This window comes from Protopterus annectens, chromosome 13.part0 (assembly GCF_019279795.1).
Source record: "Protopterus annectens isolate FY-2018-M chromosome 13.part0, PAN1.0, whole genome shotgun sequence".
In the NCBI taxonomy this organism is placed as follows: Eukaryota; Metazoa; Chordata; order Ceratodontiformes; family Protopteridae; genus Protopterus; species Protopterus annectens.
In genome coordinates this window covers 1060850788-1060875328 of record NC_056747.1, presented here as the reverse complement: position 1 = coordinate 1060875328, position 24541 = coordinate 1060850788, and positions in this window count along the sequence as shown.

The following is a 24541-nucleotide window of genomic DNA, read 5'->3' as shown; positions in this document are numbered from 1 at the left end:
CCTTTATTTTGTCAATCCCCCTGGTGGGTGTGGATAACCAGTTTCATCTTTCAATCAGGTCCAAATTGTTGTTTCAACCAGTGGTATTGTGTTACATTTGGTATGGATATTTCACAGAACCTTATCTCAGGTATACTACCCTTCTTTTAATCCTTTTAACCAGGTTTAGTATGTTATAATTCAGCAAGTTTTAAGTTGTCCACTAGTGCCTGCATATTGTTTGTAGTTACTAGTAGAGGTGTGCCGCTTAACCATTATATTTTACAATTCTCAGGATAACAAGTGACAAGTACTTGGTCCATAGATGTCCAATGTTATGCAGAGAGATGACAGTTGCTTTTCTCATTTTGTCAAGCACAAAGCCTGTTTGTAGGCTACAACTAGATAGTGATCCAAGAAGGCCTGATAGGTTGTGTTTTATGCTATTTTGAAGGCAACCTGGGGCATTGTTGGAGGGTCCATCGATGCAGTGTTCTTTTCCTTAGTGATAGCATTGAGGGCCTTTTCCCTAGTGATAGTTGGGGTGTTATATTTGATGATATTTCTGAGGGGTGGTTGGGAGGGAGTGGTAAAGTTAGAACTGAATTTGTCTGTCTTCTGGTTCAGTGCAGATGGTTCCATTAACAATGATCTCAGCACACAATTGTCTATTGCTTTGTGGTTGTTCTAGACCTAGGAGGTCAGATTTATATCAAATTTGAATTAGGTAGACTTTATTTGTCCTCTGCTTTGTTTGTTTAATTTGATGAGAGTGCTTTGTACCCTGTTGGGTGTCTCACCTTCTAATATTTGCCATGATTTTTTTGTACCTCCTTTCCAGTACTCAGCATGGTTTCCGACCAAACCATAGCACCACCACTGCCTTACTCTCCTTTACTAACACTATCTTTCAGCATAAAAACAATGGCTATCTCTCCTCTGCTACTTTCCTAGACCTATCTAAAGCATTTGACATGGTCCCACACAAACAACTTATCTCTGTCCTCAATAACCTATCCTTCTCACAATCAGTCACCAACTGGTTTCAGAGTTACCTGTCTGACCGTCAACAATCCGTTGTATGGCAGAATGACATATCTCCCCAACTACCTGTCTCCATAGGGGTTCAACAAGGATCCATCCTTGGACCCCTACTCTTCTCTGTTTACACCAATAATCTAGCCTCTGCCACCAAACATGGCACATTCATACAATACGCAGATGACTTGACCATCATCTGCTCAGCCCAGTCACTACCCAAACTGCAAAAAGTCACACAGGAAGCCTTTTCCTCTGCTGAAACATGGTTATCCGATGCCCAATTAATACTCAACCCAAACAAAACTAAATTACTCATCTTCCAACCCACCAAACATACTCAAAACAACTCTCACTTTAACATCACAGCAAAAGACAACACCACTATATACCCAACTGAACACACCAAATTGCTAGGAGTGGAAATAGACAATAAACTAAAATTTGACATTCACATATCCATGACCATAAAAAAGTCCACAAAAAACTAGGAGCAATATACAGAAATAAGCAATTTCTCACCAAAGCAGCAAAGATTTCAATAGCAAATTCCCACCTTATCTCCACCCTGCTTTATGCCTCTCCAATATATACCAACCTAAGGCAATGTGATCTAAACAAGCTAGAGACCTGCTACAACAAAATCGCCAAATTCACCACAGGGGCATCCTACCGTAGTCACCACTGTCTCTCACTTGCTGAACTGGGCTGGCTTGAACTCCCTCACCTCCTTCAGTGGTATCAACTCTCACTCGCCCACAAACTAGTAAACCATCCACTAAATGTCCCATCCCTCCAGAATCTACTCCAACCATATTTCACCACCAGACCACTAGGATCCAGCAACGAAAATCACTTGCAGATCACTAAAGCCAATAACTCTGCTGGTGAAGCACTATTCTCTTGCGCCATAGCCAAATTATGGAACTCACTCCCACCCACAATTACCTCTGCACCATCATGCACCCACTTCAAAACTTTACTAAAAGCGCACCTAAAAACATGCTGGCTATGCCCTTGCAACTCCCACTCTAATATCATCCACTCCATTCAACCACTACCTTTCTTTCCACTCCACTAACTACCTTGATTATAGCAAGCTCAGATGCTCATAAGCCTAGTACTGATTATACAGCTGGAACTTCTCATTGCAACATTTGTTAACGTCTGTTATGTACTTCACAGATAAAGATTCTAGTTGTCTACTGATGTACTATGTTCTTCATCTGTAAATATATTGTAAGCAATTGCTATGTTAAATTGTTAATCGCTATGTAATCCAATGTAACTACTGTCTGTTTATTTTACTGTGGAGCTTTTCTCCCCAGGCCTCCGCTGAAAATGGACCTACATCCAGTTGGACACTCCCGGTTAACAAATTTAAATAAATAAATAAAATAAATAAATACATAAATGATTTTCTTCTTCTGTTAAACAGCCTACTGATGTTGTGTTTCCACCAGGGAGGCATTTTTTTAGTTAGTTCTCTACTTATTCTTGGTGGCTGCAGCTGCCTCTATGAAGCAATTATCATCAATGTTTTCAGGGTTTAGGGGGCCTTGAAATGTTGCTAGGTTATCACTTATTGGTAGGAAGTTAGCATTAGAGTACTTTCTGAACATTCCAGGGTTAACTGGGGTTTTGTATTTTATTTTTACTTCAAAATGGACTGTTTTGTGAATTGACCTTACCAAAGAGAACACTACACTCTCCCATAATAATGAAGATCAGACCCAGTATTTTTGTGCCCCTGGTCATCATAATGATACTCTGGTCCAGGGAGTTTGTGTTTACAGATCCTATGAATCTCCGTGCCTGAACGCTTGCTGTCATAGACTGAATTATAAGTTTGTAAATTAGTACTAGGCTAACTGCCTCTGTGGACCATTTTAAGCCTAGCCAATTACCCCATGTGAGAAGTAAACCTTGCACCTTGTGTATTTAAGGTAAACACCTTAACCATTATGTCAGTCTCCCACCCTTTATGATTTCCAGTTAAAGGAGTACACAGGTTTCTCTAATATATTCTTCAACTTCACGGCCCTTTTCTTCCCTATTTACATTGTCCTCTGTAAAGCAACAACAATAAAGCATTTACAATTTTTATAATTCCCCTTACTTCTTTAACAGAAGCCTACCTTCTCATACTGTGATGGTTTCACTTACAAAATGATTCTCTCATGTTTGAATAAAGCTTGCTGGAGTCGACCAGTTACTGATATCATCGAGGCCAGGCAGTGCAGGTCCTTTTTTTTTTTTTAAATCAGTTCCCTTCCCCAAAGTGACATCACCACAGCCGTCATCTGATTCTAACTAAAATAATAAGACCCACCCATTCTGTGATGTCACGGCTTCCTTGTCCTTCCCCCAGTCTGAGTGCTGTCTATTTTATTCAGTAGTAATGCAGTAACACCGATGTTTGGAAACACAGAAATTTGGTATGCATACGTGTACATTCTGCACGGCAAATGATGCTTAGGTGGTGTATCGCTTGCATAATTCTGTTGTATTTGCACCAGATACTGCTAGTGTGCAGTGCGGGAATAAAAAGATTAAAGCATAACCCTGGTATCAGAGGTGGCAGTGCAACATATTCATAGTGGCTTAACATGATAGTAGCTCTAAGCAAGCACCATGTGAAACCTGAACAAGCACCTAGAATTATTCAGTGCAGCTTCCACACCTTAAGTCTGAAAATGAATTCACATACTCACATGAACAGGAGTAGCTGCATATTGATGGCTAAAGGTGTATGGGCATGTCGGGTGGTTACTACACTGTAAAACTGGTATGTAATGGTGGAGATATTTGGAAGGCATGAGCAAACACCAGTATATTAAAGCCATAGTACCAATTGAACTGGAGGCTGGCAAATAGATTTAGTAAGGGATTTTGTCCATGCACAAATATTTCAACAGTGATTCTTTGCAGTGGCATCCATTATCTGATTAAAGGTAAGTTAACCTTGATGTCCTTTATTTAAAAAAAATCAATACAAATTTACTTTGTTATAAGTGACTTCTGGACACAAGAAAAAGGAAGGGGAAAATATAGCAATGTGGTTTTGTATGTACAAAGACAAATCCAGGGCACTGCAAAAGTTTTTGCAAACCAGCCAGTAGAGTAAAAACATATGAAGGCAAACACTGCATACCAACACACTTTGCACATGTAAATCTCAGTTTTTAACAAGGTGGAAGCATGAAGTGATACCTTAACACTTAAATTAATAAAGCTCTAAACTGGTTAATAGTATAAATGTTTTATTTTTTAGCTCCTTGGTGCAAGACCTTACTGGATGTGATTGCAGTCAAGTAAGACCATGGCTATAGTGCATCAAAAAAATGTCCCCTCTAACAAAGGAAATGCTAGAGCAAAGATTAAATTACATGAGTCAAGCACCCTGCTGAGATCTGCCAATCAATGGAATTACCAGGTCAAATTACCTTTAGGACTTTGACAGCTCAGGAAGCTAAGTGTTTTGGGGGAGGGGAGAAGTAAATGGACTGGAATTCATTGTCTCACAAATTAGTGTCATTTAAACTAAATTAGCAAAAAAGGCAGCAATAAACAGCACTTTGAGTGTGTTCTGTGGCATTTGCACTGTTTCTGTTTTAAGTAGTCATCCAGCAGCAGGGAATGTTACTTACACTGTTCTATTTTACTCAGTACTTTGTACGCATGCAACATCTATGAAATGACAGGAACTTTAGGCAAATGGAGGCCTGCATGATGTAATATTTGTGAGCCAAACAATGATTTCTGGGATACTGAATGGCAACCTGATTTATCCAAACCACGTCAATATGCCAGCCTCCAGGTGGTCAGAGTCTGGAATTACATATGAAAACATTTAAAATCCTGTAAATAATCCCAGAGTGCTGTTAAAGTGTAGGAAACATCATGCCATGATGTTTTAAACATGTTTTTTGAGTCTGTGGGTGCAGTACTCCTTTAATAGTAGGGTAATTAAAGTCACCTATGAATATGGAATTGGGCTGGATGCTGAGTGTCTCCTGTAAGATTATAAACATGTGAGTTTCCTGGGTCATAAAGGGGTCCTATAATTTGCAAGGAACTGGTATTGGATTTTGCCTATGGCAATTTGAATATGAAGAAGCTCAAGTGCATTGTCCATTTTGACCAGCCTTGAAGTATATTTATTCTTGATGTAAATCAAGACACCTCCCTGTGTAGTAGTTGTTTTAAATGTGTGGAAGGCATTATATCCTTGCACTGCCAGGGTGCTGTCCATGGCTTTAAACCATGACTCTGTGAATACACAGACATTATCATTCTCTAAGGTGAGGGGAGCTTGTAGGGGGTGGATTTTCTTGTTTAGACTCCTAGCATAGAGCAGGAACAACTTTAGATTTTTTTGGTTTTGATTTGATATGTTGGATGGATTGCCAAGTTGGCATTGCCTAAAAAAAGAACTACGTGGCAGTATGAGGTTTTATTTAATATTTGGAAGCCTAGAGGTGCAGAGAATCCTTGGCAAAGCAGTGTGGTCTTTTGACCATCTCCTTCCAGGTTGATAAATATTTCACCTCTCAGAATGACATGAGAAACTAAGGCAATTATTAATGTCGGTCATCTTCTGTCTACATTGTGGCATCATCCTTGGAGAAGGTAGAATGTTGTTCAGTGCTAGGCTCATACCAGCCTGGTACACATATTCTGGGAGATCCACTATGTCTTTCTTCATATAGTCTAGTGAGGCACATCTCAGGTCATTTACACCCACGTGGGCTAGGATTGAGTCACACTGGTTCTTGTAGTCCAACGACTAGAGTGCATGAGTAATATGGTGGATCCTGGTCCTTGATAAGCAACTGACACTGACTTTTTCCTTACTCAGCCTAATGAGAGGGATACCAGTGTGACTCACAATGGAGTCCTCAATAACAACAACATTGGGTCATGTGTTGGCTTGCCTTATGAGCTTAGAAGTAGAGGGTCAATGAGATTTGGCTGTATGTGTTGATGTCAGTGTTGTTTTGAGAGAATGCATCTGGGGCTTGTTGAGGACATTTGTTACGTGTGCTTCATCTAGAAGGCCTTTAGGGTTTAGGAAGGTTACATTTATGTGCTTCAGCATATGTGGGTCTTTGTGCCTAGTTCTTGCTGTGTGTGATGGGTGCAGCATGTGTACAACTGACAACCTAACTGACATTAGGAGTGCTATTATGTGACAGCTTTGCTTCTAGAGACTTTGTGTAAATACATCTCTCACATACATTATCAATCTGTTTGAGAACTAGCTGGTTGTCACTGAATATGAGGCAATTTCTACATTGCCTCAGGATGCCCACATCCAACAAGCCAACAAGAGAGATAGTAGTAAAGTTCATATCCATGGCAATAGGTCCTTTTTTATATATTAGATGGTTGCTATGAATATATAAAATCGGGAGTATCTGGTTTGCAGCTCAGGGAACAGTGCTCATCACTGTGCAAACTAGTTGCCCTGTGAGCAGCTAGGTACTGGTGAAATTTCATGAGTGCTTTTACAGGCAAAATGTCAACTCAAGATGCCTGGGTCTATACATGGCACTGACAAGCACTTGAGGAAAACTACTGTAGTAGATTCTGATGATTTATGGCTGAAGTATTACGGGAGATATTCTGAAGTTAGTTTAGACAGTAGCTAGTCAAGCAATACTTACTGAAAAAAAAGAATTAGCTTTGGTAAGAAAAATGAATAGTCGGGATTCACCTAACTGTCTACTACCTGACAACTGCTAGTGTTGTTCTCACTGCAACTTCACACTGCAGGCATATGATGTCCTGTTGCTTTTTCACTTAATCAAAGCAGAATGACAGCACTAATGTCACTAAAGAGCAGGCCACAGGCTCTTTGCTGATCCACAGTCTTGTCCCAGATAATGCTCGGATCTGTAGGCTTGATCCGCAGTCTTGTCCCAGATGATGCTCGTATCTGTAGGCTTGTTGTAGCCCTTTCCTGGTAGATGCTTTGAATAGCAACTAGACCAATCAGTAAAGTCCTACACAGACAGTCACTGCCCAGTCAGAGACAGTCAGGTACCAAGAGCCTACTGCTCCTTCTCTCATTAGGAACAAAACAGTAGCACAAGTTCGAGGGTGGCTGCTATGAAACAGTTACAGGTCCATAGATTCATTGGTTCACAGGTAAGCACTAGGCTAGCTGCCCTTGCAGGCCAATTTAAGCCTAGCAAATTTCCCTTTTTATGCTCATATTAACCTATCCCATTAGGTTAGAGATTAACCTTATCCATCCCATGTTCAATAATTATGTATTACCCCAAATGAGAATAAATGGGATCATAACATACATAGCCTGAGGGGACCCATGCATGGGATAGATCATTCAGGAGCTACCTCTGTCTATTAGTAGTACAGGGGCAGTTCTTAGGTAAATTTTCTATTTACCATCCAGAGATCCAAGTTGCACTTAAATATGGACAAGGACGAACTTTGTTTTATGTGGATGGGGAGTCTGTTCTAGAGCAGTGGTAAACTTTGTGAGATATACCTGTCCCTCCAAACCATTCTGTTGATGTTGCAGAAGAGGTTTAGTTCCCTAGACTGAGTATTTCTGATGCCATTTGACTTGCTGATGTGCAGAAAATCCATCACTAATGGGTGAGAGAATGTCTTGCATGCCAAACACAGGCCACCTCTTAGCAGTCTGCAGGATACTAAGTATAGTGCAAGAATTTGAGTTGGTTCATGAACGACTTGTTGTTTAGGTCTTGTATTCTTTTAGTAAGGTATCTCTGTGGATGTTCCAGCTGTTGCATGTGTCTGAACAAGCACATGCCAAAGGGCATATTATATTCAATGACTGGTCTAATGAGGGGTGAGTGAAAGGGGAGTAATGATATCCTTAGATCTAGACACAATCTCTTTGTTTATAAAGTGTGCAGTATAGAAAGGCTTTCTTACAACAGTGGACACATGTTGGTCAAAAGTTAGGTCACTGTCTGTATAGTTTCCCAAATACCAAACTACAATTGTCAGTGTGGTAGTTCCCTGGGTCAGATAACTTCCCGAAGCATTTTTTTACATTTAGTTTATGATTTTGACACCAGTTATTTATTTTGGACAAACCTTCCTGCGAGATGGCTAAGTCATTTGGGTATTCAATAACTGCTCCTTGCTTAAAGTCATCCACAAACTCAGTCAGCCAGAGCCCTTTGGCATTGGCTATTACTTTAGAAAAGTACATGCCAAACAGCAAAAGGGGGGGGGGGAAACTTTCCCTTGAGAGAAGGTGGCATTCAATCCATATCTCTGGTAAAGTAATCACATTATTAGTTTTAATAAATGAAGAGGCTTTCTCTAAGTCAATAAAAGTCCTCATCTCGTTGGTATACAGTATTCTTATCTTAGCTGGATATGCAAGTTGTGCCTTGATGTTATTTTGTTTCAGAAAATTTATCACTGGCCACACTTTTTTCCTTTGTTCCATTATTCTAGATGAATAGTCGTTATCAAATCTTATCAGGCTCTGTTTATATTTTAGAGGTGCCTTCCTCCAAGCAGATCTTAAGATCAGTTCCTTGTCCAAGTATGAAAGAAATTTGATAATTATTGACCTAGGAGGAGAGTTTGAGTTAGTGGCAGGTTTCCCAAGAGCTCTGTGTGCCCTTTCAATGTCAAAGGAAAGTCCTTCTTTTAAATTTAAAAAGTCAGGGATCCAGCTTGATAAAAAGGAAATAATATCCTTATCTTCTGTGTTTTCAGGTAATCCTAAAATCCTGATGTTATTTCTCCTCTCCCTATTTTCCAAGTCATCTACTTTATTAACCAACCAAGTGTTTTGTTTAAGAAGCAGTTCTTTCTGTGTTTCCACTTCCTTAAGTCAGCTTTCTAAGTCATTTAGATAAACCTCTATTCCTGTTATCCTTGTCTGGTGTTGTTGTAGCATTTCCTTGAGGGTGTCAGCCTGTTTTTGACTGCTTGTTTTAAGATTTTCTAGGTTCTCTTTAAAATCATCCATCTTCAAAGACAACTCCTGCAGAGTAGATGCCATCTGTTGTAGTTCCTTCTTTAAGGCAGCATCCTGATGACAATTCTTTGAGTTGCTCATTTTAACAAGTGAATATATCTCCAAGCGTTTTGACAGGAAATTATTTGTAAAACTTCACCAAAGTTTTTAATTATGTAAATTAGTCCTTTATCTATAAGATTTTATACTTTGAAGAAAAAAGAATATTTTTCCTGTCTTATTTAACTAGTTATATGGAGCTCTAAAATACTGCTGCTTTCAGTTAGCCATTCAGGCTCCACTTGCAGATGATTTCTTAAATGTATTAATGCTGTGAGGTGACTGATATTTAAAATGTAATTTGTACTTCAATTTACATGTAAATTCATCAGCTTAAAAATATTTCAGAAAGATTAGCTTAATGAGCACAGAGCGGGAGTCTCTTGGTAAAATGGGTAGTTTTGCTGTCTTACAAGTAGGAAGAGAAGGATTCTAAACATTTCGTACAGTAGAACATAGCTTTCTGATGTACATACAAGAAAGTTGTAGGTCCTTCAGGAGGAAGGCGATGGTACTTTATTTATTATCATTTATGTAACATTTGCTTCCCAGAATAATTTGACTGGGACAGAGCCCATTTTCAGCAGAGGCCCAGGGAGAAACACTCCAGGTACATGTCTTTATAATGTGGGAGGAAACTAGATCACCCAGAGGAAACCCACGTGAATGCAAAGAAGACATGCAGACTCTGCATAGAAGACACCACAGCTAAAAACTGAACTGGAGAACATCTTGCTGTGAGGCGACAATGATAAATGCCGCACCACTTTTCCACTGCACTACCCATAAGAGTGAAGAAATAAGGAAGTTCATAAAGAGAATAATATAAGAAGGACAACTTAAAGAAGTGGAAGGGATAACACAAATAAAGATTTACTGGTATATCACAATGTAGTCACTGTAACTCTAAATAACTATACAAAGGTTATATGAAAGACAAGATAATTTACAGAGACCAGTTAATGTCATTCAGAATGTTTCCAAACTGGTACTTAAAAGCAGATTCTCAGACATGTAAGAAATAATCTCTTAATCCTAATAATTTGTACTTAGCACTCCAGTTTTCTGCTAAATTTGTTAAAAATCACCACTTTTTAAAATACAAAACCAGTGATTCTTAGCACCTAATATAATCTAGAATTATAAAAGTTGTATTCATTGTTTAAGGCCCCTAATGTGATGAAATAAGTCCTAAAAGAGCATATGCAATTTAGAGAAACAGTGCAAGTGGCTGTAGAACATAGGTTTCTAGGTGTGTACTAGACCAATAAACATTGGGACCTTTTAAGCCTAGCCATGCATTCAAATCTCTGACAAGCTCTGGTACACCTGGTAGTGTAAGGAGGGGCTTGGGAGATAGAATCATTATAAGCAGAGTCTAGGAGATGAATGTTATTTAGGCTGCCTGTATACATTAGAGACATAGGTGCTAAACCAAGGGTGATTTTCAGTTCTTATCCGTTTGTCAGAGTTACTCTTGAATTTGGGTTAGAGAGGAGTTCTGCTTCACAAGGATGAGGCTTGTTCAGAAGAATGGGTAGTCTCTGAGTAGCCGTATGTCTCTCCTGCAGGTCCTTTTTATATCACAGGCAAGGTTGGAAGTATTTAGAATCAGTAATTCCGGTGCTGTTTGTTTTTATAGCTATGCAGGAGGTATATCAGAGTGATGTCAACAATATCTTGTATGTCCAGGCATAGATATTCATAAAATAGCCTGTAGGAAAAACATTTAAGGATAGGGCTTTGAGGCAGTCTGCATAGGGCATGTTATTTGCATGTATTCTTTTAGTGAGGAACCTCTGTGAATGTTCTTGTTGTTGGTTATTAGCAGTTAGATATAAACCAAAAGGGCATTGTGTAAATGATATGTCTGATGAGTTCTGAATATGGTGAAACAATGACTTCCTTGGACCTAGGTGCCATACTTTTTGTTTATAAGTTCCACAACATAGAATGATTTTCTCACTACTGTGGCATGATTGTTAAAAGGCTGGATTACTATGTGTCACAAATCCTTGATTATGGGGTCAGCTATTAGGTGTGTTGTCAATATGGTAGTTAACAGGGGTGGCTGTCTTTATGGAACTACTAATATGCATTCTTGTTTAGTTTACCAGTTAATTTGTCTGTTTCAGCTCTACTTGAAGTGCATTAGTGTTGTTGGGGTCATGCCTCTAATTTGTAATCATTTGCAAATTTGAAGTTAAAATCAAAGGCCCGCTTGATCTGGGTCTTGGCGTCAGAGAAGTAGATGCCATAAGGGCTGATTACAGGACTGATCCAGAGACTCAGTGGTGTCACCAGGCTTTTTGTTGGGAGTGGACTCCCCAACTCTTGCCTGGAGTCCTGTCTGGCGGGCAGCTATCCACTGGGTGACATGGGATTTATACATAATCTCCTGAGTTTGTCAACAATGTCCCTGAAGTAGGGTATTATGTAAAATGCTTTAGCCAGATCAAAGGTAGCAGTGTGAATCATTTTGACCTTGTCTATTGCTTTAGGGACCTTCTCAAAGAAGCCCACCCAGATGAGTAAGCATGACCTGTCCTTGACAAAACAAAATTAGGTTAGCCCCCAATGTATGGTTTCCTGCCATTATTGATTTCTATGATACTTTTACATGCATTTCAGACTAGTGGACTTATGGGTCTGTAATTTCCAAAGATCCCATAGATGTGGATGGAAGAACACTCTTAGTGGAATAGTTATTACTCCTGGTGGTGGGGTCAAGTCCTGAAAAGGACTTAGCTGTTCATATAGTCTTGAGAGACTGTTTTGGCTCTTAAAGAGACTGTGGTGTGGAGGTGGTCCTGAAAAGGACCTATGTGTGAGTCCCTAGGGGACTGTTTTGGTTCTAGAAAAAGAACCTTTGTGGTGTGGTAGTCACAAGGGAGGACCTTTGTAGTCCCTAACAAAGGACTTTTGTGTAGTGCCTATTAGATAAAAGGTTGAGTTAAAATCCTCTGAGCCTATGCACAGGCAGACAAAGGTCTGGCCCTGTCAACAAAGATCTTTTTGGTCCCTAAAAGGACCTTTGTGTCAGTCCAGATGAGGTCCTCAGTGAGGTCCACAGGTAGTCCCCTTAAAATGGCAGGTGTGTGCCCCCTTGTTTGCCAAGGAAGCTGGGCTGGAGTGATTTTCAGATAGGTAGCCCTTAAAAGGACTGAATTGTGCCCCTTGGTTCAAGGCTGGGCTTATTTGTGGAATTTCAGTTGCTTGTAGGGGTCCTGAAAAGGACCTAGTTAACCCTTGGAAGGACTGTTCAGAGTTAAAAGCCTCAATCCTTATAGGAACAGACAGAAATGGGAAATGATATGGACGAGCCCCTTAGACAAAACAAAATATGCCACAGCAAAACACACATACAACACACAACACAAATAGCATGCAATTGATCACTGTGGGAAATAAACAAATCCTTGAGCCAGTTCAGTCAAATAAATCCTTTATTCAGTCCTTGCAGGTTACAATTTTACTCAATCACGACCTTCCTCCAAGCATTGTTCTGAGTGACAAAACCTTGTCTAGTGTGCTTACTTTTATATATAAATCTAAAGGGGGTGTGTGGGTTAGACAGCCAACCACGATGGTGGGGGGTTGGATGGGGCGTTACCTTTATTTTGTCAATCCCCTGGTGGTGTGGATAACCAGTTTCATCTTTCAATCAGGTCCAAATTGTTGTTTCAACCAGTGGTATTGTGTTACATTTGGTATGGATATTTCACAGAACCTTCTTATCTCAGGTATGCACCCTTCTTTTAATCCTTTTAACCAGGTTTGAGTATGTTTATAATTCAGCAAAGTTTTAAGTTGTCCACTAGTGCCTGCATATTGTTTGTAGTTACTAGTAGAGATTATTATAAGCTTAACCATTATATTTTACAATTCTCCAGGATAACAAGTGACAAGTACTTGGTCATAGATGTCAATGTTATGCAGAGAGATGACCAGTTACTTTTCTCATTTTGTCAAGCACAAAGCCTGTTTGTAGGCTACAACTAGATAGTGATCAAGAAGGCCTGATAGGTTGTGTTTTATGCTATTTTGGCAGAAGGCAACCTGGGGCATTGTTGGATCCCATCGATGCAGTGTTCTTTTCCTTAGTGATAGCATTGAGGGCCTTTTCCTAGTGATAGTTGGGGGTGTTATATTTGATGATATTTCTGAGGGTGGTTGGGGAGGGAGTGGTAAAGTTAAGAACTGAATTTGTCTGTCTTCTGGTTCAGTGCAGATGGTTCCATTAACAATGATCTCAGCACACAATTGTCTATTGCTTTGTGGTTGTTCTGGACCTGGAGGTCAGATTTATATCCAAAATTTGAGATTAGGTAGACTTTTATTGTCCTCTGCTTTGTTTGTTTGAATTTGATGAGGTGCTTTGTACCCTGTTAGATTGTCTCACCTTCTAATATTTTGCCATGATTTTTTTGTACCTCCTTTCCAGTACTCAGCATGGTTTCCGACCAAACCATAGCACCACCACTGCCTTACTCTCCTTTACTAACACTATCTTTCAGCATAAAAACAATGGCTATCTCTCCTCTGCTACTTTCCTAGACCTATCTAAAGCATTTGACATGGTCCCACACAAACAACTTATCTCTGTCCTCAATAACCTATCCTTCTCACAATCAGTCACCAACTGGTTTCAGAGTTACCTGTCTGACCGTCAACAATCCGTTGTATGGCAGAATGACATATCTCCCCAACTACCTGTCTCCATAGGGGTTCAACAAGGATCCATCCTTGGACCCCTACTCTTCTCTATTTACACCAATAATCGCCTCTGCCACCAAACATGGCACATTCGCCTGTCCTTGAATGACTTGACCATCATCTGCTCAGCCCAGTCACTACCCAAACTGCAAAAAGTCACACAGGAAGCCTTTTCCTCTGCTGAAACATGGTTATCCGATGCCCAATTAATACTCAACCCAAACAAAACTAAATTACTCATCTTCCAACCCACCAAACATACTCAAAACAACTCTCACTTTAACATCACAGCAAAGACAACACCACTATATACCCAACTGAACACACCAAATTGCTAGGAGTGGAAATAGACAATAAACTAAAATTTGGCATTCACATATCCACTGACCATAAAAGTCCACAAAAACTAGGAGCAATATACGAAATAAGCAATTTCTCACCAAAGCAGCAAAGATTTCAATAGCAAATTCCACCTTATCTCCCACCCTGCTTTATGCCTCTCCAATATATACCAACCTAAGATATGATCTAAACAAGCTAGAGGACCTGCTACAACAAAATCGCCAAATTCACCACAGGGGCATCTCACCCGTAGTCACCACTGTCTCTCACTTGCTGAACTGGGCTGGCTTGAACTCCCTCACCTCCTTCCAGTGGTATCAACTCTCACTTTCAGCCCACAAACTAGTAAACCTCACTAAATGTCCCATCCCTCCAGGAATCTACTCCAACCATGTTCACCGCAGACCACTAGGATCCAGCAACGAAAATCACTTGCAGATCACTAAAGCCAATAACTCTGCTGGTGGTACTATTCTCTTAGCCATGGCAAATTATGGAACTCACTCCCACCCACAATTACCTCTGCACCATCATGCACCCACTTCAAAACTTTACTAAGCACTAAAACATGCTGGCTATGCCCTTGCAACTCCCGCTGTATCATCCACTCCATTCAGCACTACCTTTCTTTCCACTCCCACTAACTACCACCTTACGGTTTATAGCAAGCTCTCCAGATGCTCATAAAAGCTGAGTACTGATTATACGGCTGCTTCTCATTTGCGAAAACGCGTTTGTTAGCGTCTGTTATGGCCCTTCACAGATAAAGATTCTAGTTGTCTGCTGATGTGTACTTCCATGTTCTTCATCCTGTAAAATATATTACATGAAAGAAACACGAATTGCTATGTTAGAATTGATGCTTAATAAGCTATATGTAATCCAATGTAACTACTGTCTGTTTATTTATTTTTACTGTGGAGCTTTTCTCCCCAGGCCTCCGCTGAAAATGGACCTACATCCAGTTGGACACTCCCGGTTAACAAATTTAAATAAATAAATAAAATAAATAAATACATAAATGATTTTCTTCTTCTGTTAGAAGCAGCCTACTGATGTTGTGTTTCCGCAGGAGGCATTTTTTTAGTTAGTTCTCTACTTATTCTTGGTGGCTGCAGCTGCCTCTATGAAGCAATTATCATCAATGTTTTCAGGGTTTAGGGGGCCTTGAAATGTTGCTAGGTTATCACTTATTGGTAGGAAGTTAGCATTAGAGTACTTTCTGAACATTCCAGGGTTAACTGGGGTTTTGTATTTTATTTTTACTTCAAAATGGACTGTTTTGTGAATTGACCTTACCAAAGAGAACACTACACTCTCCCATAATAATGAAGATCAGACCCAGTATTTTTGTGCCCCTGGTCATCATAATGATACTCTGGTCCAGGGAGTTTGTGTTTACAGATCCTATGAATCTCCGTGCCTGAACGTTTGCTGTCATAGACTGAATTATAAGTTTGTAAATTAGTACTAGGCTAACTGCCTCTGTGGACCATTTTTAAGCCTAGCCAATTACCCCATGTGAGAAGTAAACCTTGCACCTTGTGTATTTAAGGTAAACACCTTAACCATTATGTCAGTCTCCCACCCTTTATGATTTCCAGTTAAAGGAGTACACAGGTTTCTCTAATATATTCTTCAACTTCACGGCCCTTTTCTTCCCTATTTACATTGTCCTCTGTAAAGCAACAACAATAAAGCATTTACAATTTTTATAATTCCCCTTACTTCTTTAACAGAAGCCTACCTTCTCATACTGTGATGGTTTCACTTACAAAATGATTCTCTCATGTTTGAATAAAGCTTGCTGGAGTCGACCAGTTACTGATATCATCGAGGCCAGGCAGTGCAGGTCCTTTTTTTTTTTTTAAATCAGTTCTTAAAGTGACATCACCACAGCCGTCATCTGATTCTAACTAAAATAATAAGACCCACCCATTCTGTGATGTCACGGCTTCCTTGTCCTTCCCCCAGTCTGAGTGCTGTTCATTTTATTCAGTAGTAATGCAGTAACACCGATGTTTGGAAACACAGAAATTTGGTATGCATACGTGTACATTCTGCACGGCAAATGATGCTTAGGTGGTGTATCGCTTGCATAATTCTGTTGTATTTGCACCAGATACTGCTAGTGTGCAGTGGGAATAAAAGATTAAAACATAACCCTGGTATCAGAGGTGGCAGTGCAACATATTCATAGTGGCTTAACATGATAGTAGCTCTAAGCAAGCACCATGTGAAACCTGAACAAGCACCTAGAATTATTCAGTGCAGCTTCCACACCTTAAGTCTGAAAATGAATTCACATACTCACATGAACAGGAGTAGCTGCATATTGATGGCTAAAGGTGTATGGGCATGTCGGGTGGTTACTACACTGTAAAACTGGTATGTAATGGTGGAGATATTTGGAAGGCATGAGCAAACACACCAGTATATTAAAGCCATAGCACCAATTGAACTGGAGGCTGGCAAATAGGTTTAGTAAGGGATTTTGTCCATGCACAAATATTTCAACAGTGATTCTTTGCAGTGGCATCCATTATCTGATTCAAGGTAAGTTAACCTTGATGTCCTTTATTTAAAAAAAATCAATACAAATTTACTTTGTTATAAGTGACTTCTGGACACAAGAAAAAGGAAGGGGAAAATATAGCAATGTGGTTTGTATGTACAAAGACAAATCCAGGGGCACTGCAAAAGTTTTTTTTGCAAACCAGCCAGTAGAGTAAAAACATATGAAGGCAAACACTGCATACCAACACACTTTGCACATGTAAATCTCAGTTTTAACAAGGTGGAAGCATGAAGTGATACACTTAATAAAGCTCTAAACTGGTTAATAGATAAATGTTTTTTTGCTCCTTGGTGCAAGATTACTGGATTGATTGCAGTCAAGTAAGACCATGGCTAAGTGCATCAAAAATGTCCTCTAACAAAGGAAATGCTAGAGCAAAGATTAAATTACATGAGTCAAGCACCCTGCTGAGATCTGCCAATCAATGGAATTACCAGGTCAAATTACTTTAGGACTTTGACAGCTCAGGAAGCTAAGTGTTTTGGGGGGGAGAAGTAAATGGACTGGAATTCATTGTCTCTAATTTGCATAAGCAAATTTACATTCTGACAAAAGAACAGTTCTGTAACTAGTCCCTGATCTTGAAACAGAAATAAGGTAATTCCTCCTTACCTGACCCTCTGTGAGTTGATCTTAACCGGATCGCTGGACTGCGCCCTCCAATCCCAGATCATCAGAAACAGTGGCTGCCTTCTTTCGAATCGACATAATTCAGTTTGAGGTCTTTCAAAACAGAAGACCCGGATTTGGCCCTCTTCTCCGTGATGGATGCATGCCACCGGCCCAATTCTGACCTAGGTCCAGAGTGAGAGATATGTATTCGTCTGAAGGAACAATCTGTCAAAGGAAAAATAATATACTTTAAAAATGATCAAAACACGGGCAGGTTCAGTGTTGTTGTTGGCACTTTTTAATCTTGCAGCAAGGAGACAAAACGTGCTAATACAGAGTTTGTCTAACCAGAAACAGGAAATGCATTTCATTTTTTATAGGTTATCAAATTAATCCTGTCCTCATCATGCTGACGTAACAAATTACTACACACACCTTTTGGTCATCATCTGCTGACCATCTTTCCCACGATTTTCTGCTGATTTAAACAATTTTTATGTGAAACTTCCTGAGGAAAACAACATGGCCTTGGTTACTTTCTCATATAGTTAGATACTTGTTATGTCGTTACATTCAAGATACTATAGCTAAATCGAACACAATGCTAGCAGTTCATTTCTCTAATAAGCCTTTGTCTACCTTTATCTCTTAAACTACTGCAGTTGCAGAGGTTCCCATCCTCTGAACAAGGCTGTTTTTCCTGGAATCATTACATTTTATTAAATGGTATATTGTCTATTCATATAAGCTTCTGACCTAGCAGATTTAACACCTGCTTCTCAAGTACATTTCCACAAGGCATAAACAAGAATATTGCTGTGCTAGCAGTTACTAGGTCAGAGGGCAACTTTGGTAAGTTCTGTGTAAGCATGCTGCAGTTTCAATAAAGCATATTTTTGGTCTCATATGAAACTCAATTTATATAAATCACAGTGCATGAGAAATAGAATGAAAAGTGTATTAAAACACTTGATTATTAATTTGGCATTAAGCATACACATATTAATACATATTTTTCTAACACACAGCCATGAGGCAATTGATTAGAAGTGGAAGAAGATATAGGAGTGGATCTTCCCAACTGCTCAAATGACTGACAAAACAGGTCAGAAACAAATTCCAGGTACTAGAACTCACTTAAATGATTTCTTTAAATATAAAACGAAGTACTTAGAATGCTCAAAACTAATTTCTTATTAAACAAAATGTCTGAAACTAAGACATATTGATAAATATATTTGAAATAATTACAAAAATGTTTGAAACAATGGGCCAGATTCACGAAGCCTCCGTGTAAGAGTTGTAACTCTTACATCGGGAGGCTGTGAGAACGGAATCCAAAAGATGTCAGCATGTCATGCATATGCATGAGGTGCATGAGGCATGCTGAATCACACTAGTAACTCTTGGCTAACGTCCGCGGTAAGAGAGTAGGGGCGTGTCTGTAGGCTAAGTTCCCTGCAAGCGGACACCGGGCTACCGAAGACTAGGGGAATGGCTGAGAAAGTAAAACAGCCACGAGAGAGGCCATGAAATGGAATAAACATTACTACACAAATACATGCCCCAACAGACCATCAGTGTATAAAGTGAAGAGGATGTTATAAAAATTAAATTAAAACCTGTTTTATTTTTTTTAAACCCCAGAATGTTTGAGCACTGTGTTGCGCCAGGTGCACGGTAAAGTTACTAGCTTAATTGCAGTTAGCAGTCAGTGGAAAAGGATATAAGAACTAAATATGCAAAGTAAGCCAAGAAGTAATAGCTTAGTTGTAGAGTTGCTGGGGCTCAAGAGTAGGCAGGCAGGGTTCGGCGCCCCACAACAACCTTCTTTTTTTTGTAAATAAGCACTAAAAAGCCCCCTGACAGTATTGTACAAATGTAAAAGTATTCCCTTTTGTAAAATGGAATAAAATGGAGCATATATTTTAAAGTAACACAATAATAAAATAGTCAGAAATGTACTGCATAGCTAAGTTGCTGTGAGACAGACTGCCCGTAGCTGAGTAGTGCTTTAAAAAGCTGCAAACTGCGTGCTCCATTGCTAAGCAATCGCTTCTAACAGGCTGAAAACTGTTTGCAACTAGCTGTGCTTAGCTGAACATGTGTGTCACTAGCCAATTAAGGCTTCTATATCCAGCGCGACACCGCTTGCACACCGGCCCCACAAGCTAACTGCCGGGTACAAGCATACAAGTTAGCTCTGTGCAAACGAAGCGAGACCTGCGTTTTAAGTGCTTAAAAGTGCTTTTTGGCATGTTTGATTGTCAGGTCTCAACTCATTTCTGTCAGGAAAAATCAAAAATCAGTTGCCAGATTCGAAACCCAGGATACCATGCACTAGAGTCAAGGTACTAAACCACCAAGCTTCATAACAACAGCAATACCTAGAAATGCAGAAATAGCATATATATGGGATAAAATCCAGAATGGAGCATGATAGCATTTTCAGTGAAGTAGATACAATTCCAAAATGGCTTATCAGAGAAATGTGCAGGAAAAAGTGGCATATATAAGCCCCCATAGGCGGAATACACAAAAGTAAGCAGAAACGATTGTAGAAACAGACCTGCAGTCAGAATGAGGAGAGTAGGTGGAGGACGTTATTTTGAAAGCACAGCAGTTGTGGGCATTGAGGAGTCCAGATACATGGTCTGGCTCCTTTTGTCCATCATCACGCAGGCCCAACCATGGCGCAGGGCCAGGTCCGCATGGGGAGCCGATAGGGCAGAGTGCATGGGACCAGTTGGCTCGCGGATCTGGATCTCAGTGCTACTTGGCATTCCATGTAGAATTGGTAGAGCAGGTCCATCACCACCATGCGGACCTGAAGCAACGCAAAGCAAAGACCAGTTGGACCGAATGGATCCAGGAGGGGCCCGGATATGCCCAAATCGCCCCCACTACTGGAGAGAGTAAGTTAAGATTGCTTATGTATGTAAGTAAGGATTTCAACTGGCTGATACTCATGGGAGAGATGTGTAGTCCAATATTACTTCTTTCGGGACATACAGCTGCAGGTGTCCCCGCTTCTGCTTAACCGCTTAGATGTATGTCTGTGAGAGGCTTAAGCGGCTGCACCACCATGGTGTTAGTAACCCACCCATTACTTCTGTAAATAAATATTATACTGGTGGCATGTATCAGAACACTGCAGTGTATTGATTAAAAGTAATATAATGTGCAAGTTAAGGAATTGAAAGTCTGCAGTGTTGGCTGCAACAAGTTCATCAGTATGTATGTAACTGGAAATTATAATTGATAGAATTAAACAGTGCTGTAATACAGATGTCCCACCATGAATTGGAATAGTAGTGTAACCTGCAGTAGTCTCAAGAGAGTACAGCTTCAGAATCTGGAGGTAGTCGGGTATGTGAGATATATCCCCGTTGAAATGCTGAATCATGACAGAAGTGAGGCTATTGGAAAGTGTTTGAATCACCACCAGTCTAACATGTGAACAAAGCCTAGAAGTAACAACCTGAACTGTGAAGTTGCAAGATGTGTGAGAGTGACAGAAAGGGTCATGTATGAATAAATAAAGTAGTAATAACCCCTGAATATAGTAGCCCCAGTGTGTTTCTACAGAACTAAATGCATGTGAGAAGTACATCTTAATATCCCAAACTGATTTCAGTGTGTCAGAATCTGGAATGTCTAGGCCAAATTCTGCATATGGTGATCACAGTAAACAATTTGCAGATAGAATGAATGATTATCTGACAGACTAAACAGCCATAGTTGTCCCCTGTCCTGTCATCAAAGTGTAGCAGGATGATGTATCTGATCAGATTCAAAATAAGTAGGATAGTGATGTATTTGTAACAGGGGTAGCATGACAGTCAATAATAAAACTATTTTGGAAACATCAGCCTCAACTTAATTGTGTACCTATTACAAATGTAAATCAATGTGTAAATATATGAATGTGTCATCACTTTCTATCTCCCACCCAACCCTATAATTCCAGGGTAACAAATGAAATTCCACTAAATAATGGTATGTGAACATTTCATTAATCATGCGTGACATTTTGTCCGTTTCAGAAGTAAAAATATATGCATGTCTGTTTGTGCATGTGCCCTGTTCATACTCTGCAAATTTGATGGCCTGTTGCCATTAATCAACCCTGCATGTTGTTTGACTGTGTATTTCTGTTCAAATAATGCATGTGGATATTGATATGCCCCTTGTTCAATGGTGGTGTTAATATCTGGGTGTTTTGTTTGATGGGAATACCAATGCATGCTGTTACAATCTAATCTGAATGGAATAAAATGCCACGCTAACCCAAATCTAACATAAACTACTCACAAACCTAGAACGCCAGCTTGTAGGTCCCAGCGGACCCACCTCTCCCCACCTCAGCTGGCGACTGCACCTGGCACGCAGTGCCCAGGTTGGACCCCTCCGGTGGCCCTGTGCCACCTTCGGTGGAAGCACTGTAGATGTAATGCCCATCCCCCTCTGCAGTGTGTGGCCGGAGGGGTTCGGGTCCACTCACCTCCAAGGTGTCCCCGGGTCCAGGGTGCGGCGGGAGATCCAAGACTCTGTACTTTGGGCCCCACGCCAGCTTGAGGCTCGGTGGCACAGCTAATGGGCCCCACGCCACCTCTACACAGCCCCTGCGCGCACAGTTTGCTGCTCCCGCCCTGGGCTGTGAAGGTAGCCGAGTGGCAACTGCCTATGGGTGGGGATATCAGTTCCACTGTTGCCATCTGTGGGCTCATGCATCTTGGATATCCCAAATCCTCCTCCCCCGCTACAATTGTGTAATCCCCCATGTGTGTCATACACTTCCCTGTATGCCTTGTCTTGTCTGGTCTGTTAACCCACCCAACCTACCCCAGAAATATACCGACTTCCTTCACCTGACATACACCACTCTCACCTTGAAAAAAAAAAAAAAAAGGGACACTCTGTACCCACAAAAAAATTACGCCTATACATAGCTGTCCATGTCACACACACATGTCTGCTTGACATTGAAACAAAAGCATCATAATTGGCTGTACAACAAATATTAATGTTGTCCTGACACCTCTCTCTCAGGGGTGAAAGGTTTCCCAATGTCTCACCAAAATACATGGAAATGCACAGCTGTTGCTGCCAAAAGACATGGGCACTCTATGGGCCTTACTCTACATCCCTCCTCCCAAAACTCCCACGCTTGTTTCCCTACTGTCTTACCTCTTTGTGACCCCTTTTTCACCACTTTCCTGTCACCTCCTTTTCTTTTCTTTTTTCAAAGAAATAAGCTGGTGGGCGCTTGTGTTAGCCGGGAGCTCACCGCCAGTGCACAAGCACAAGCGTGCAGCCCCACGCAAACGCAGCCGAGACCTGGTTTTATGCTTAAAAGTGCCTTTTATGGCATTCCTTTGATTGATACAGGTCCTGTACTCAGTTTTGGAAAGTTTGTAAAGAAAAATAAATTCTCACTGTCAGTCTCAACCCAGGACCCTTGGTAACACTAGTCTGTATAACCTACCACTAAGCCATGCCTGCCTTACAAGAACACAAAAGCTAAAATAAATATAACATGTAATAGTAGGGAATCAGTATAAAGGCAAATATAGGAGATGTACTATCCAAAGCATGTCAGGCAGAGTTTTAATGGCTAAATTACATTAGATTCCCATACTAGTTCAGTGTTAACAGATACAGCCCTGCTACTTGGTTAGCTTGCGTTACATAATAATTGTAAGGTAATTCTATATATGATGATGCACGTGATATCTACACATACACATATATATAAATATATATAAATACATATGAAATATGGTTGTAGGGAAAAATAGTATCCATACACACCTCACTACAGGAAACAGTGAACATAAATGCAGCAACTCGAATCTGCAACACAGCCTGACTTGCAAGGACCTACTTACCCTTCTGTAACTGCTTAAAGGGGTGGCCCCAGCACTTTTGATTGACAGGTCCTGTACTCAGTTTGAAAAGTTTACAGAGAAAAATAAATTCCACTGCCAGTCTCCTTCATAACATTAGTCTGTATGACCTACAACCAAGCCACATGACTACCTTATGCAAGAACACACTGGGTTAGAATAAATATAAATATGTAATAGTAGGAATCAATATAAAGGCAATATAGGAGGTGTACTCATCCAAAGCATGTCAGGTAGAGCTTCAATGGCCACAAAATTACTGGATTCCCATACTAGTTCAGTGTTAACAGAAACAGCCCTGCTACTTGTTAGCTTGTACATATTAAAGTAAGATAATGTACATATATGAAGGTATGTATATTCACACATACATATATATAAATATATATTAATACATTATGAAATATAGTTGTAGGTGTCAGTATCCATACACACTCACTACAGGAAACAGTGAAGATAAATGCATGCAACCAGAATCTGGCAACACAGCCTGGCTCCTGTGGAGACCTACTTCAACCCTTTAACTGCTTAAAGGTGCCTCCAGCACTTTGATTGATAGGCCCTATACTCAAGCTTCAAAAAGCAGAATATAAGGCATACTAGTAGGCCCTACCACAAGACCATTGTAAATTAATTAGTCTGCTTATGACCTACCACTCAAGCTACATGACTCTCATACAGGAATATAGTGCTAAATAAGTGGAAACATGGCAATAGTAGGAATGAAGATAAAGGCAATATAGTATGTCTACTACCCAAAGCATGTCTTGTAGGCAAGACTTTTATAGTCCCAATTACTGATTCCCATACTAGTGTAGTGTTACTGAAAGTCATTCCCCTGCTAATTGTTAGCTTGTACCCAATAATGTCAGCTAATGTACATATATGAAAGTATGTATATGTACACAGATATATATATATATTATATAGCAATACATATGACGTGATAGTTGTGTGGTGTCAGTATGCATACACACTCACTACAGGAACAGGCAAGAGAAATGCAGCAACCTGAATTCATAACACAGCATGAAGCATGGGAGATGTACTAACCTTCACACCTCACAGAACACTGTCAACAGCATACCAGCATGGTCCACGCTCTACAATCTGAAAGGGCAACGCCCTATCTCACATACCCTTTTATAGCAGTGTCCTGAAATCACAGTGAGATATGCACCTCAGTACACACCTGGCTGCATGCAATTAGCAAATGCTGCCTTTACAATTGGTGTGAAGAGGCCATCACATGGACTCCATGCAGATACTACAAAAGCATTGAGTACTCCACACTACACTCCATGCAACAGCATATCTATTGCACAAAACCAC